The sequence below is a fragment of the Sinohyriopsis cumingii genome, chromosome 7, assembly GCF_028554795.1.
Source record: "Sinohyriopsis cumingii isolate HCF-2022 chromosome 7, ASM2855479v2, whole genome shotgun sequence".
NCBI lineage: Eukaryota > Metazoa > Mollusca > Bivalvia > Unionida > Unionidae > Sinohyriopsis > Sinohyriopsis cumingii.
This window is the reverse complement of record NC_142967.1, coordinates 19122374-19137447: the sequence shown is the minus strand read 5'-3', so window position 1 is coordinate 19137447 and position 15074 is coordinate 19122374. Positions and strand designations below refer to the sequence as shown.

The 15074-nt window shown below is 37.6% G+C and overlaps 1 protein-coding gene across 1 annotated transcript in view; it reads right to left on the bottom strand.

Annotated features, from left to right (window-relative positions):
- Positions 1–9829, bottom strand: part of LOC149794819 (verrucotoxin subunit beta-like) — a 61191-nt gene extending 51362 nt beyond the window's left edge. Inside the window, exons 1-2 of the mRNA XM_089964476.1 lie at positions 9725–9829; positions 7912–8002 (exon numbers count right to left, since the gene is read on the bottom strand). The gene's annotated coding sequence lies outside the window, so the exon portion shown is untranslated. The remainder of the gene's footprint in view (positions 1–7911; positions 8003–9724) is intronic.
- Positions 9830–15074: the final 5245 nt, after the last annotated feature.

Below are 15074 nucleotides of genomic sequence, written 5' to 3'. Positions count from 1 at the left end.
TGTACCTCGTATCCCAATCCTGACTCAGGTCCCAAGTAGACAAATCCTGTTTTAGCTAAAACATGCGAAGAAGGTAATCCTTCCCTATCCGTAGGCCATTTCTGAAACGTGTCCAATCGACGGGCACAATCACAATAGTCAGGTAAGAAGACTGGAAAATGGTAGGGTTTGAACTTGGAGTTCTCATCGGGTTTCTCACTCGATTCTTGCTGTGGCGAAGTCATCTTTCTGGTGGGCGACTATCCTCTTACAACCAATGTTTTATACCAACGTGTCCATACGGTAAGGTGATATGATTGGGAAGTCGCACTCGCTTCTGGTACACGATTTGATAGACTTTTTCCAAGGGCCGACTGACGATGTGGTGAGTGGGTAAACGTACAATCTTGTTCGGTTGATAGGTGGTCACTTTAAAGTTTCCATCCTCTCCCGATTGCAAGGCTTCTTTCAATACCCCAAAGTTGACCACACGACTGGTACGATGATTCAGAATCAGTCCTTTCACTTTGCACGTCGTGTGCACTTCTCCTTGTTCGTCCCGGTATTCGTAGCCGTAATTTTTTGGGGCCGCCACTGACGAAACTTAGAATCTTGTCGTCGGGATGCTCGTCTGTCCAGGCTCCTAAACGGTCTCCTTCGATGTCAGGGTGCTGTTGACTCGGGTGATGGATGTAAATGCAACTGTCGGTGTCAAAGTACAGGACGCGTTCTCCTAAAAGTTCTAAAGCTTCGTACAATTTTAAGCGAGCATGAGCTGTCACGTAAGCCGCAATGATGACATTTACAAAAGGGTCGTCTTGTACAAAGTCCAGATCTTCTTCGTAATTGACCAAGATCAAATCGTCTCGAAATACGTCCACGTGTTTCATGTATTTGGTTTTGTCGTGAACCATCTGGAAGTAGCGGGAAGGTTCTGTCAAATATTCTGTCTTGGGTAAACACGGTCGTTGTGCCATTTTACCCCACAAGCAATTTAACATCACTTTGGCAAACGATCGCCTGCCTTCGTTTTTCTCGATGTGGTCTAAAGAGATGCCTTCTTGTTCATAGTATTTCTCTTTGAATTGTATTTGGTCTTCGGGAGTGTGACACCAGGAAGGATAGCCGCTGGCTTCTTGTTTCAGTTTCAGAAAGGCATCCACGTAGTCAGCGAAAATGCCTTTCTGACTGGGATCACCATTGTGGCACTGTTGTGTCTTGGGAAAGTGGCAAATTTCGTACACTTCTAACAGTTGGTATCCCATGTCCAGAGCTTTGAACAATTCTACGCTGGCCCAGGTTCCCGTCAAGGCACGTTCTTCCTGGGTGTGATGGCAAGGTTGGTCCTGGTTGCACGTTTCGGCACAAGTACGGCACAAGGGAAACATCAGTTTGCCTTGACAATGGTGAGGTAAGACGGAATGGTATAGGTTCGTGGGAGGCAAAACTTTACACTTGATCAAGCCTTCGTATTGTCGAATGTTTTTCAGGTCGATGTGTTCCGTCAACAATTGCGGGTACCCTACAGGAAAGCGACAATATTTGCACACGTAGGGATACAGCGAACACACGTCCAAGTATTTGATTTCTTCTCCTTTCTCTTCGTCGGCTTGGTACAGCAAACAGGTGGCATTGGTCCTTCCTCCGTACAAACTATCCCTCGGGTTCAGCGGGTCCATGAACTGGTAACTTTCCACGAGGCGTTTAAACTCGGGATCGGTTTTCATACGGTGATCGTACTCGTGTTCCCACATTTCCACCACTTGGTATCCTTCCTGTTCTAACTTTAGGCGCCGCTGACAAGTGTCCTGGTACAAGTCTTCCATGGTCCGTTGCAAAAACTGATTTTTAGTGCTACGTTCAGGGTAACAGACGGGACATCCGTGAAATAAGCAACCGTTAAACTCGTACACGATCTTGGGGTTTTCTAAGTCCCAACAATCTACCAAATACGTTCCGATGGTCTTTTCACCCCCTCCGTTGCGGGCATGCTGAATCCATTTGTCTTCCTTGTCGCACAAGTAATGTAACCAACGTAGGGCTTTGACCGAGTATTGACGTTTGACAAAGTTGGTCGTTTGAGGGCTGATGACAGCCACGGTGTTTTCAGGCATGAATCGTTGTCGATACACTAAGGAACACGCTTTGGCAATGGTGCAAGCTTCTTTCAAAGGATCGACCCCTCCGTGTTCCATGAACAGTTCTCGAAACTTTCCACAGCAACGCCTTAAAATGTCCACGTCGGAACGACAATACTTTAGCATTTCTTCCTGAAAGTCGAAAGGGTCGGAGGCGTGAGTCTGGTACCAAGCGTAGAAAGCTTCTCGTTGTTCGGTACGCATGTTGTCGGGGTCGTAATAGTGAGCCTCAGGCAAATGGGGTAGAACGGCATGTTGATTGGCTTCCGTATTGAAAAAGTGAGGAAAATAACCTTTAGCCATTTCTGTCATTCCAAACGTTTTAGGCATTCGACTCAAAGGCATGGCCAAGTAACTCATCGAATCTTTAAACTGCACTTGTCCCACTTGCATGAAAATGATTTTGGCTCCGTTCAAAGTCACTTTAGGACGTTCGGTGCTATGTTCTGTATAGTACCTCAAAAGAAACTGTCCATCGTATCCGGAGAAATTGTGAGCCATCACTGTGGCATGACGATGACAATCTCCGTAACGTTCGATGTCCTCTTGGCTCCACGTCTTGTCGATGGGGTCTAAGACCCATTGGGCAAAATCGACTAACGTGTTCGGTCCCTGAAAGATTTTTTCACGCCCTCCAGGAATCTTGCTGCAATGAGGGCAATGACTGAAGATAGGTTCTTGAATGCACTTCTCGCACGCTCGATGAGCCACGCAGAAATTAGGGATGTGAATGCCGGTCTCTTGCATGCATTCGAAATCGAAAAAGATGAAATTGCCTTTCTTCTTGTAACTGTCCTCCTTCTCTGGTGGGGGTTGGTATTTTTGCACGTAACATTGATGTTCCAAGTCCACGATGTGGTGACAAATGTGACATTTTTTCTTTCCTCGACATACGTGTGCCTTGGCAGTATTGGTACATATGCCTTGTCCACAGGTAGGGCACAATCTCAGCAGTTGACAAGCGCATTTCTTCTGTGAACCTTGCGTTTTCAAATGTTGTTGGTAACAGGTAGGGCTGACAAACGTGCGCAGACAAGTTGAACAAGGCACTGGTTCTTCGCTCAGACAGGGTGGAGAGGCCAAACATCCTGGGCATTTCATTCCACAATGCTTGTGTTGCTCTCGATTGTTATAACCATAATCACATTTCTCACAGTAATAACTGTATCCCAGGAATCCGGTGATACTGGTAATGGTATCGAAATGGTCATCGTGATAATAAACATGAATGTATTTTCCGTCCTTAAAATCTTGGCCTCGAAACAACAGAGGCCCGCGCATTTCTTGAGGGTGCACTTTCAAGGTGTAGCGTGGAGCTAGGACATCTTGCAATTTTTGCATCTCAGGAATGCCACAGGGTGTATCTTTGGACAGGCCAGCTTGTTGCAACAGGAGTTCTGCTTCGTTTCGTTGTTTGGCTCGATAGGAACGTTGAATAGTGTTCCAGGTTCTTTTCCATTCTACCGTGTCGTTCTTGTTGGCATAGGTTCGTCCCACCACGATGGCACGGGCTAAACACATCTGGTCATGAGTGTTGTTAATTCGGACGAGACTCGTTTTGGTGCTGCGAAGATCGTCCACCAATAACATCCTTTTGCGTCCAGTCCCTTGAGGAGGAGAGACGTGGGCCATTTTCAGTGTGGCTTTACCATCGGTGATGTCAAACTGGTCATTAGATTGTTGTACGTGTTGAATCTTGTCCATGACTTTGGAAGGGGTTAGTTCTGCGGGTCTGCTAAACTCGATCCAAACAGGGGATTTCAAGCTGTCGTGATCTATGGATAGTGTCAAGCGATCGTCTTCTTTGGCTTGACATTGTCGCTTGAGTGAGGTGAGCAAAGAATCCCACATCTCGGTGATAAACCCTTCTGCTTTCTCCAATGGTATGTCAGCCTTGAAATCTTTAAAATTCACTGTGTAGGTGTAAGCCGTGGTTCTAAATTTTCTAGAGGAGCGCTTTTCCGTCTCTCGAATGGAATAGTATTTTTCAGGGTTGACTAAGGGTGACGAACTTGGTTTAGAGGGTTCGGATTCTGGTTCACTCATGTCCTCTTCAAAATCACTGGCATGAATTTGTGCCAAGGTTTCAGCTTTGGTACGAGGCGATAGATCACGTTTCTGCCTCTTACTTTCTTCTTTCTTCTCGAATGAATAGGATCGTTTCATCTTGAGTGCAAAACGTCAAATGACTCAAGTTTAAACACCATGGACTAATTTATAGTCATGGCAAACCAGCGTATATAAAAGGGTGTGCGTCTTGTCCTTTCACTATTCATTTCACTCTCAAGCCGAGCACAACGATGGAAGAGACTAACCAAATCGAACGTTTCGTCAGAGCTTTGCGAGGGGTCATTAGAAAATTCTCTTCAGACCAGCCCACGGCCTACTCTCCTTCCTTTAGAGATAAAAGTCAAGATACTTGCTATATCTGTCAGAAGAAAGGGCATTGGTCTTCAGAGTGTCCAGACCGTCAAAAAAGAAAAAAAAACAGGGGCTAAAAAAGACAAAAGTCAAGATACCTGTTATTATTGTAAAGAAAAAGGACATTGGTCTCCAGATTGCCCAAAAAAGAAACAAGAGGAGTCAGAAGAAAGGAGGAATTCTTCAGAAGAAGAGAGGGATTCTTCGGAAGAAGAGAGGGATTTTTCAGAGGAAGAAAGCAGACAGGTGAAGAAAAAGAAACAGGAGAAGAAAAGAAGAAGGGAAGAAAGTGAGGAGGAAGAAGAGCAAAAGAGTGTGACGGTGAAGAAATTCAAAAAACAGAGAGACTAAACAAGGAGGCAGAAGAAGTCAATGAACATTTTATTAAAGTGTTGTGTTGTGAATTGTGAATTGGATTGTAAATATTTATAAAAGAATAAATTAATGATATAAGGTAAGTGTCTTTGAGTTTTGATTTTAAAATAAGAAGCTAAACTCACGCACTCATACAAAGACAAGTACTACAGGGGGTAAAATGGGTTGTTTTTTTTTTTTTGTTTTCTTTTGTTTTGAGTTATTGGCAAATTGAAAGGCTATCTCTTTTCGAGAAATGTGGGTGGCCCTGAAAAGGGCCTTTTTCTTTATGGTGTAGGGGTGAGTTCAAGCAATCAACTTTAACTGCCTTAAGCCTTTGCCACGGCCAAGGCCTACTTCTGGACTGCGTAATGTTGATGATGTTTGGGTTGAAATCACTAAGGGTGGTACGGTAGGTTTAGTCACAGGGTTGACGTGTTTAGCACGGGAAGGTCGTATTCTCTTCGGTCGTAATAAAGAAAGTCTGATACATTTGTTTCAGACTCCTTAACTCCGCTAAAATGTCCAACAGTACCGTGACCGTTTGATTTTCACCCTCTTGTTTCTTTGCTGTTGCTGCTACTTCTTCTTGCTGTTGTTGCTGTTGTTTTTTTCTTACCTCTTCTTCTTGCTGCTGTTGCTGTAGGAGAAAAGCTTGCTCCGCTTCCTTTTGTCGGTGTATAAATTTCTCCAATTCTTCTTTCTGTCTCTGTCTAAAATTCTCCACTTGCGGTAATGAAGAAGGTAACGAAGGTTCCGGAACAAATTCTTGCGAGGAGAGAAAATCCACAAAATCCCAATTCACCTCTTCTGAAAGTAAGTCCGGGTTCCCTTGGGTGGTCTCCCCTGTTGGTGCACCCCAATGGATCGTTTTCTGAATTTCCGTCATGTTGAATCACTGTCGCATAGATTGACTGCACACAAGCGCTAGCGAATCTATATAGACCAACTGACGTCACAGACTACTCTCTTCGGATTGGATGCGCGCTGACAGAATTTTGTAACGCGTGTTCGGATTGGTCAACAAACTCAATCCGTTTCAATCCTTCCTCTACCTATAAATAAGCGCAGTTCACTGCATTGATTCACCTGTTCTCGTCGCTTCAAGATGTGGACCGATGTGCAATCTTCTACGCTTGTGTCTTCAATGATGTTCCGGACGGACATACCCATGTATGTCCGATCCAAGTGGACAGTTGTCCATAGGACGGACACCAGCCTGTAGATACGTAGGATTTACGTGGAGAGGCAAGGATGCCTCAAAAGAGTCCTGATTTACGGGCCAACAGTGAGACGCAGCCTAAGGACAAGAAGAAGACCAATGCGGTGCCCTTTATGTTAATGGATACATTAACATAAACCCAAAGGCCCTTTTCAGGGCCACGCATATTTCTCGAAAAGAGAATGACTTTTCAATTGCCTAAATTTAAATTTAAATTTAAAAAAAATTTTTTTTAAAAAAAATCCCATGTTCAATTCCCCTTGTCCCTAGACAAACCCAAACTCTATTCCCCCATGTTAAATTCCCCTTGTACGTAGAGTGACCCACGATTTTTCACCATGTTAATTCCCTTTGTACGTAGATTTGCCCACGATTTTTCGCCATGTTAAATTTCCATTGTACGTAGATTTGCCCAGGGGGGTCTGTAATGCTAATTCCCATTGTACGTAGGGTGCCCCTACTTACTACTTATCAAGTTTACTGAGACATTTTTTTAACAAAGTTTTTATACCTGTGGGATAGAGGAACATACCTCCTTAGCGACTATTTTAATTAAAGTTGTCTTCTACCACTAGTTCTTTTAACTTAGTGGCAATGTTAGTGAAAAAATCATTGAAAACATTTGCAATGTCAGTATCATAAGTGATTTCGGTGTCATTTGCCAAAGTGAGTGAATTGTAGTTGTCTGATCTTTGTGTGTTACCCAAATGAGTTCACTGAAGACTTTAAAAATGGAGTTTGTGTTGCTCTTAGTATTTTCAGGCAGTGTTTGATTAAAAAGTTTTTTGTAGCCTTCTTTTTCATGCTTGTTATGTTATTTCCCCCTTCAATTGGTCTCGTGTTTTCACAGCATCTAGGATTTAAGTAGTAAATCAATTATTCTGGATTTCATACTTTACTCGATGTACTTTTAGTGGTGCATGCTTAGAGACTACATCCATAAATCAGTCAGTCCACGCCCTCAGAGCTTTATCTATGTCATCAAAATTTTAGATAATATTCCATGGAACTTTATATAGGTCATCTTGAAATTGTTCTTTACTTCAATTATGGAAAGATCTGCAAGTGATAGTTTTGTGTGTATTTTTCCTAGTTTTCTTGCATTTAACCTTTCTTGTCAAAAAAGTAGGATAATGGTTACTAAGACCAACATTTGGTACATTAACACAAGCCACATTGTCTGGTAGGTTGGTACAAATGTGATCAATAAGAGTGCTTACTATTTCTGTTACCACTGTAGGCTCATTTACCAGTGGACTAGGCCTAATGATTCGATAAATTCCATCCAGTTACTCGTGGCCGAGTGGTCTAAAGCGCTGTCCGTTACGGATCACTGCAATGTCACCTCTGTCTGCGTGGGTCTGAGTCTAGGATTCGGCTAACGTGGGTAGGTGAGAAAGTTTGCCAGTAGCTTCTCGTGGGTCGGTCGTTCTTTCCGGGGTTGTCCCAGGTTCTTCCTCCAACATTAATACTGGCCGCCATGAATAGCCTATCGTGTGCTGAAATATAGCGTTAAACTCAACAACAACCATCCAGTTACTCCTTATCTGATTACTGAGATGGTCCTTACTTACATTGTCGAGTATATGTTTCTTTCTCCTGTGCAAGAACATTTTCTATTTGTTTCAAAAAAATATCATTCCAGATTGCTTTGGAGGATGGTGGCGTATAAATAAAACCAACTAGGAATGATTTTGCATTATTTTGAGACATTTCCACCAAAATACTACCAATTTCACGCGACTCCTGTGTTTGTTTGCCTTTCTGCATTTACATCTTCCCTAATGTATACAAGACCTCCCATGCTTGTCTTCCTCCTCTTCCCCCTCTGATTCTTCCTCCATGCCTCGTCCTTCCTCTCCCTCTGCCTCTAAAGGTTGCTCTGGAACTGAATTTGAAAGCGAGCTGATTTAAGTCTCTCTAATGAATTGTAATATGTAAAAGTATTTCATAATTTGACAACTAGCATGATTACTTATAGGAATATAGTGCTAACTGAGAATCAGAAATTAATACATAAGAGGTTGTGATTTGATGGACGTTTTCTAGGCTGGATCAAGTCAAGTGTTGGGTGGGTACGGGTCCAAAATTTAAAAAGGGACCCTACTTTCCTCGAATGGGCAATAAAAACCCAAGTTTAAATGTCTATTGACTCAGTGTGCATAATACCCAATAAACATGTGCAAGAATAAAACTGTGGTCAAACTTCAAGTGACTGGTTTTTTTGTGGATATACTTTTTTATGATCTGGCCCTGAGTTTTGGACCTAGATTCCATATTCCAGTTGCAGATTTTTTTAAAAAATGTTATTTAAAACCTTGTGCATATAAAGTATTACATACTGATATTTGATTTAATTTATATTTAATTTAAGTTGTATTGGATTTGATTTGATAGTTTGTTGGTTTTGGAATCACTTTCATTTCTTTACATGTCAATATAATGTAATTTGGTATACTAGGAATTTTATATTTCAAGAAAATTCAGTTTGACTTGAATTTTAACTTGTATACCTAATAATAAAAACACTTGTTTCTATTTTTGGCTTAATTTCTGGCCTTGATTGAGGGTCAAGTAAACAATTTTTTCTTGGAGTAAAATGATTGGTTCTTATCAAGGACATGCAGGAGCTATGTGACTTTTACATGTAAACATGATCACGTCATCTTCTATTTTGCAATATATTTCGCAATTAGCCATTTCTGAAATTGCGAAATAATTAGCATAAAAAGTTATGTTTAGAGAGAGAGAGATCGGACAGTCCATGGCTTTTAAACACTAGATGTTAAGTTGTTTTCTTCTGTTGTGACCAGAAATGAACTTTTGAGCTTTTGAGTTACTAATTTTTCTCCAAATTATTTGGACTCTAAATGATTAATTAGTTTCTCTGGAAATATTATTGTATTCGTAAAGAATTATTAAACAAGGACATTTACTGAAAATTCTGTTTGGATCTCCAAGACTGGAGGATAAATTATTGTGTTTGTACAAGGAACTTTAGACGTCAAAACAATATTAAGACTTCAAAAATTGTATTTATGGATTATTCTTGTATTATTTTATATTTGATTCTGGAAACTCTAAGTTCTCGTGTTTTATTTTTACAGCATTTTCCAGGGAAATAAATTATGTTATATTTTTAAAAGCTTATTGTTTTCAGTCTTTCTTGTGTTACTGTTTATTCGAGCCTAAACACGTAACAAAAGTATTAACTTGGAGAAGCATAACACGAATTCTTTTCCGCTTTGTTTAAAACGCCAGAAAGATGAGTGATAGGGGTCCAATGGTGAAAATCGGGTTAGAATTTATAAACTGATTAATGAAATTACTCAGTTTTGAGCTTTTTTTTAAATATTCTTGATGCTTTTTGTTTATAAAATTGAGTGCTGGGTACGTAAGCGGGTACGAAATAAAGCAAGTATAGGCATGAAATAGAGTACCTGTGGTTTTTTTGCAATACTGTACAAAGCACGTCGATATAAATCATTCTCGTACTACAAAAACTTTTAAATATAACTATAAAATAGTTATACACATTTCAATGTTTCCTCGCAAAATTAAAATTAGAATTGATAAGGAGAAAAGAATGAGATCAGAAGATCTTACTCACCGTTGTTGACTTTTGCGCGGTCTCGTAGCTTGGCTGTGTTTTACGTCATCATCTTCAGTGTTTACAATATGGATTAGAATTATGCAAATTTCGGTCACCGGAATGATGTGTTTTATTCGTTCGGGATCTGCCGATCACCACCGAGCGGGAATTCAATAAGGAGACGACAGATTCGTTACTCTAAGTGTGAAGATTTCAGAGAAATCGTATTTCATAACGAGAAACCCTACCTACTTTATATTACCCCAGAATTGCCTTTTAAAATTTAATCAGTTGATATACATAAATGTCCCAACATTTCTTGCAAGAAAATTCACCCCAAGCTGCGCTATTGTGCCTTTAAGTACAACAGCCATTACTAAATCCTAAGATAAATGAAGCTCTTATAATGCAAAAACAGTACAGATTCAACCAAGCCTACTTACATCTACAGTAAAAGAACATCCCTGTTTGAGAAACATCAATTCTAACATTAAACCTAATACAACCAATGATCTAATTTAATAATGTTACCTTTGATTCAGACGAAAATTCTGCTACCTGAACAAAATCGGTGCTCTCGTGATCTAGTCACATTTGATTCCGCGTATAATAACTTCGGAACTCCGCTAACACGAATAATGTTTAAGTGCTTATAGTCAAATGGCATTATCTAGGCGTGTTTATTATAATGTGAGGTAGTTACATGCGCTACAGTCGTGATGTTTAGATCACTATTTGAGCGCCACAATATGTGGTCCCCATGTGAACCGATGGATTCTTAAAATGTCTCAATGTGAACCGATGGATTCCGCAAATATTGTTGCTGGTACGCAATTCGTACATTGAAATTAAGTTTCAAATACGAACCTTTATCACGGGCTGTATTTCTCTTAAAAAAGTTTTTAGCACATTTTATTATCTGTAGGTTATTATTTTCTTCCTGGTGTCTTTGCTTTAATTATACAGGACAACAAATAGTGCACGGTTTACGAGTAACATCCGTGGCTAATATCTCCGGGTCTTAAAAGTTTCAGCAGTTTTAAAGGTATGTTTTATCTGCCGTTTGATTATATGTTACTTTGTCTTAAATAAGTTTATACTGATGTATTTTTTGCACTTATCATTGCTAAAATTGCATAGAGCTGCTTAAAAGAAAGAGACAATGATGATGTAACAAATTGGCGGTATAAAAATGGCTCAAATTTTCGAATCATTTTGTTCTCATCAGCAGATGCAAAAATTATGATAGCTAATTTTGCATACTGGGGGTATTTCAATTATTACTGCATTTATAGATCTACATCTAGCTACTCTAGATAAACTTTATTATATTTTTTCACTCTAGAGTCAGTCAATAGCAGAGGTAACCATGATCTCGACCATGCACATTAGTAAACTGTACTCGGTGGCTATCGAGGATAAAACCGAGTTAGATACTATATTGTCATAAATGGAAAATGAAAGACCGATCACAGATACAAAACATGGGGGAAACGGCTAGCAGATTTACAGACAGTAAAGGCCGAATAAGAAAAATAGTTGTTTACATCTTGAACCATGTAGGCCCATCATGACCTTGGAAACAACCAATCAGTTTAAAATGAAATAGAACTTTGTGTACTAATTTTGAAACAAGGTCAGAATTTAGATCAACACCTGCTGTATATGAATATAATGATTAAGGTTAAACAATTTTCTGGAAAACTATCATCTCCAGTGAATAAATTTACATTATAATAGCATATAATAAAATAAAATATTTAAAACTGACAAACAATTAAATTGAAATAAATGTATATTAAAATCAGATATACGGAACAGTTAGAACGTGAGAAAGTTAGGTAGAAATATACCATAGTTAATAGAAAAGATCCACTGAGGATTAAAGAATCCACGCCTAAACGAAGAAGACCACATGGAACAGAGTATTGCTATGCAAGTCTACTTCAACCCACAAGCTACAAGATTCTAGAGAGAGGCCAGAAACCAGACCAGGGTTATGCCGACATGAAGAACAATTAAGTTGAAAACGCCCACTCGATGTTAAGATGAAATTTATCATATATATATATATATATATATATATATATATATATATATATATATATATATATATATATATATATATATATATATATATATATATATATATATATATATATATATATATATATAATGTATCTAAAATTATAAAGATTTGAATTTTATTTTTAGAACTGTGGTAACTTTGATTGCGTTGATGAACTAAATGCCAGTGATCAGATTAATGATATCTGAATTCAATATGCATCATAGGCAATACACATTTATACTTTAGCTTTAGTAGAAATCAGTTGTATGTAACTGAACGATTTTGTACAAGGGAGGTAAACAAACTTAATAAAGTACACTATTAACTTGAGCAATTGTGTCCCTGTCACATCAAATCTATCAGTTTATTCAGACCAAAAGCGTTACATAATTTTAATATGATGCAGTAAATGTTAGTGACGTCAATTTATGAATATATTTTAGAAGTGGATGTTGTGTCTCCCAAGTGAAGAACGTACATTCAAACAATTTCTTTATTCAAAGCTCTTATTCAGTCCATCCATTCTTACTTACCAACGTCTTTTACCGGAAAAAAATGAATTTTACGCCGTTTAAATGGAAATTACAAACCATTACAAAATACACCATAAAATGATTAAATAGCAACAATAAAGATGAAGAGGGATACTAATAGATTTAGACGGCATGACCGTAATATATTTGTTTTGTGTAGCTCACGCAAATTAATTAACTAATTTACGCTTTGTAAATAAAACTAAGCAAAACCTTTCTTGCAATAGCAACTACTGGGGAAATATCGTTAAAAGAAACCCTTGCCATTATGTTATGAGAGAAAATAGATAGCTAAGCCAGTGAAGGTTAAACAGCATTTAATAAACAACAAGCTAAACCTAAACAACAATCGTGTTACAAATGTACAGCAAAATGTACTAACGCCACTAATCGTATATTTATACAAAGACGTATTGGGGTCAAAATACCAAAGACTTTGCATAGCAGTGATTTGAAGTGCATAAAAACGCGGATAGTATAAGTTGATAATAAATTAATACCAGTAGCTGACAGAATAAAAGAAAAATCACTGACATAAAAAAATGACAAAAACATTGAAAATATTAAGAAAAGGAACTAACAGCATGCAAACAAGTTATGAGATACTCAATATTCAACAATATTTATCGTCTATTGAACAAAGGATAAGCAAAAATATAAACGCATTAAAAGTGATATGGAAATAATATGGAGTCTCTTAAGACTTTACTAATATAAATAAACTGTTAGAAAAGATAATTGAATTAATAAACCCAATTTGGAGCAAACTAGCGACATAATCCTCAGGTAATGATTTTAAAAAGCGCTCTTGCAAAAGTGAAAGATATGATCACTGCTAATGCCATTATCACGGTCACAAATAAAAATGATTTAGCAGAAATAACAATAAAACCATGCGACAGTGAAATAACAATTAGATGAAATAAATGATCAAATTTATAAATTATCAGCCTTGAAGATAAAAATTTACAAGTGAATAGAAAAAAGTCAGATACATAAAGAATACATTCATCGAGAACTTGATAGAAATACAAGAACGTATTGACAAATTAGATCAAAAGGATGAAGGATTGCACACAGATTTCAGTGATATGGAACAAACGTTAACAACAGAAACAGATGCAATTATTACTCTGTTAGATAGAAAAGATAGTCTAAACCAATTTATACAGTTAAATCAGAAATTGAAACAAACATTCATTTATTTATGTTTGAATTTAACAAAGAAACTTGAACAAGGAGAATCAAAATAAAAATTCTAAAACTGAAGAATTGTTTTCTCAAATTTTAATGCACAAAAACAGGTTTAATAAATTAGAGTCACTGTTATTGCTGTCGTATTGAGAACGAACGAAATAGGTTATTCAACAATTTCTTTTGCTTGATATTAGAAAGGGATTTTACCAGAACAAAAATGTTTTATTGGGTTATTCCCTAGTTACACAGCACCACTGTCATTGGTTACTTCTCATGGCTTTGGCAATGCTTCTTCGTCGTTTCCTGAATACACGTACCTCGGTGTTTAATGTAATTGAAATAAAGCGCCCAGTTTGTATATACCTTTATCTTGAAAATTGAAAATGAATCATACAATCATTCATTAAATATTATATTGGAGTTTATGTAATTAAAAGAAATACGTCATGATAACTACATATTAGAAGTAAACCAAAAGCGATAGTAACAAAATAAAATATCAAAGAATAAATAATCTGAAATATATTATATTAAAGAGTACAATATTTATTACTTTTCAGTAGTAACAGTTTATGAAAGTAAAGAAACATTTACATATTATTTTCATCTTGAAGAGAGTATATTAATCTCGCAACTTTGAACACGGACGGGACAAAGTTATAATAGTACAGATACAGCTGAAGTTTCCTATTGCTTTATCATTTACAGTAACTTTTTGCTTCGAACCAACTGCTGTAAATGACAAAAGAGAAAAGCATTGTAGATTACCTGAATGAATATTAGAAACAAGGTTTCGTTGCACATGACTTAAATAATTTTGATATTTTCTTTTTAGTCTTCATCCTGAAATCAGCCTGCTGGCACAAACGATGATTTATGGAGATTTATTTATTGTAGCTGTAATGAGTGTTGGTGTCTATATAGAATATAAGCACATTTAAACTTATGAGCAATGAATAGCGAGCATTGTGCACTGTGGTATGTTAAGGAGATATAGAACTGCCCCTATGCAAGACCAAACACCACAAGTTGTCTCACATCTTATTCAACGCATCACTGTATTGCGTACAATCATAGTAGCATATAACCGGAACAACATTTGCAGATGGTAATGTTTTGATTAGAACATGATAGCACGATTGCATCTAGCAGTTTGTTTCTTTCCTTTTGGTACGGAAATGCTAACAATTATGCTGTAGACAATTTAGGATGAATGATTCTTAGAGATATAAAGAAAATGGTAGTGATGATATTTTTTAGCTATATGATTACACTGTTGGCATGACCCTTAAAGAATTTGAAGTTTAATCTGTAAAAACATATACAATACGGGAGGTATTATGAATGAAAAAGTCAGAATGTTAAGATTAGGGGATGCTAATGCTCAGAACATCGGCACTTAAGCTGTTATCTTTAAAAGACATGGAAATAATTTAGAAGCAGTTTGATTTCAGATACTGACACGATATTGTCTATTGCATTCCTTTTATTTTTCCTTGGCATCTGAAGTTTCTAAGTATATTAGAGGAAGTTGCTGGAGTGATAGACGGTGTAAACGATGGATTTG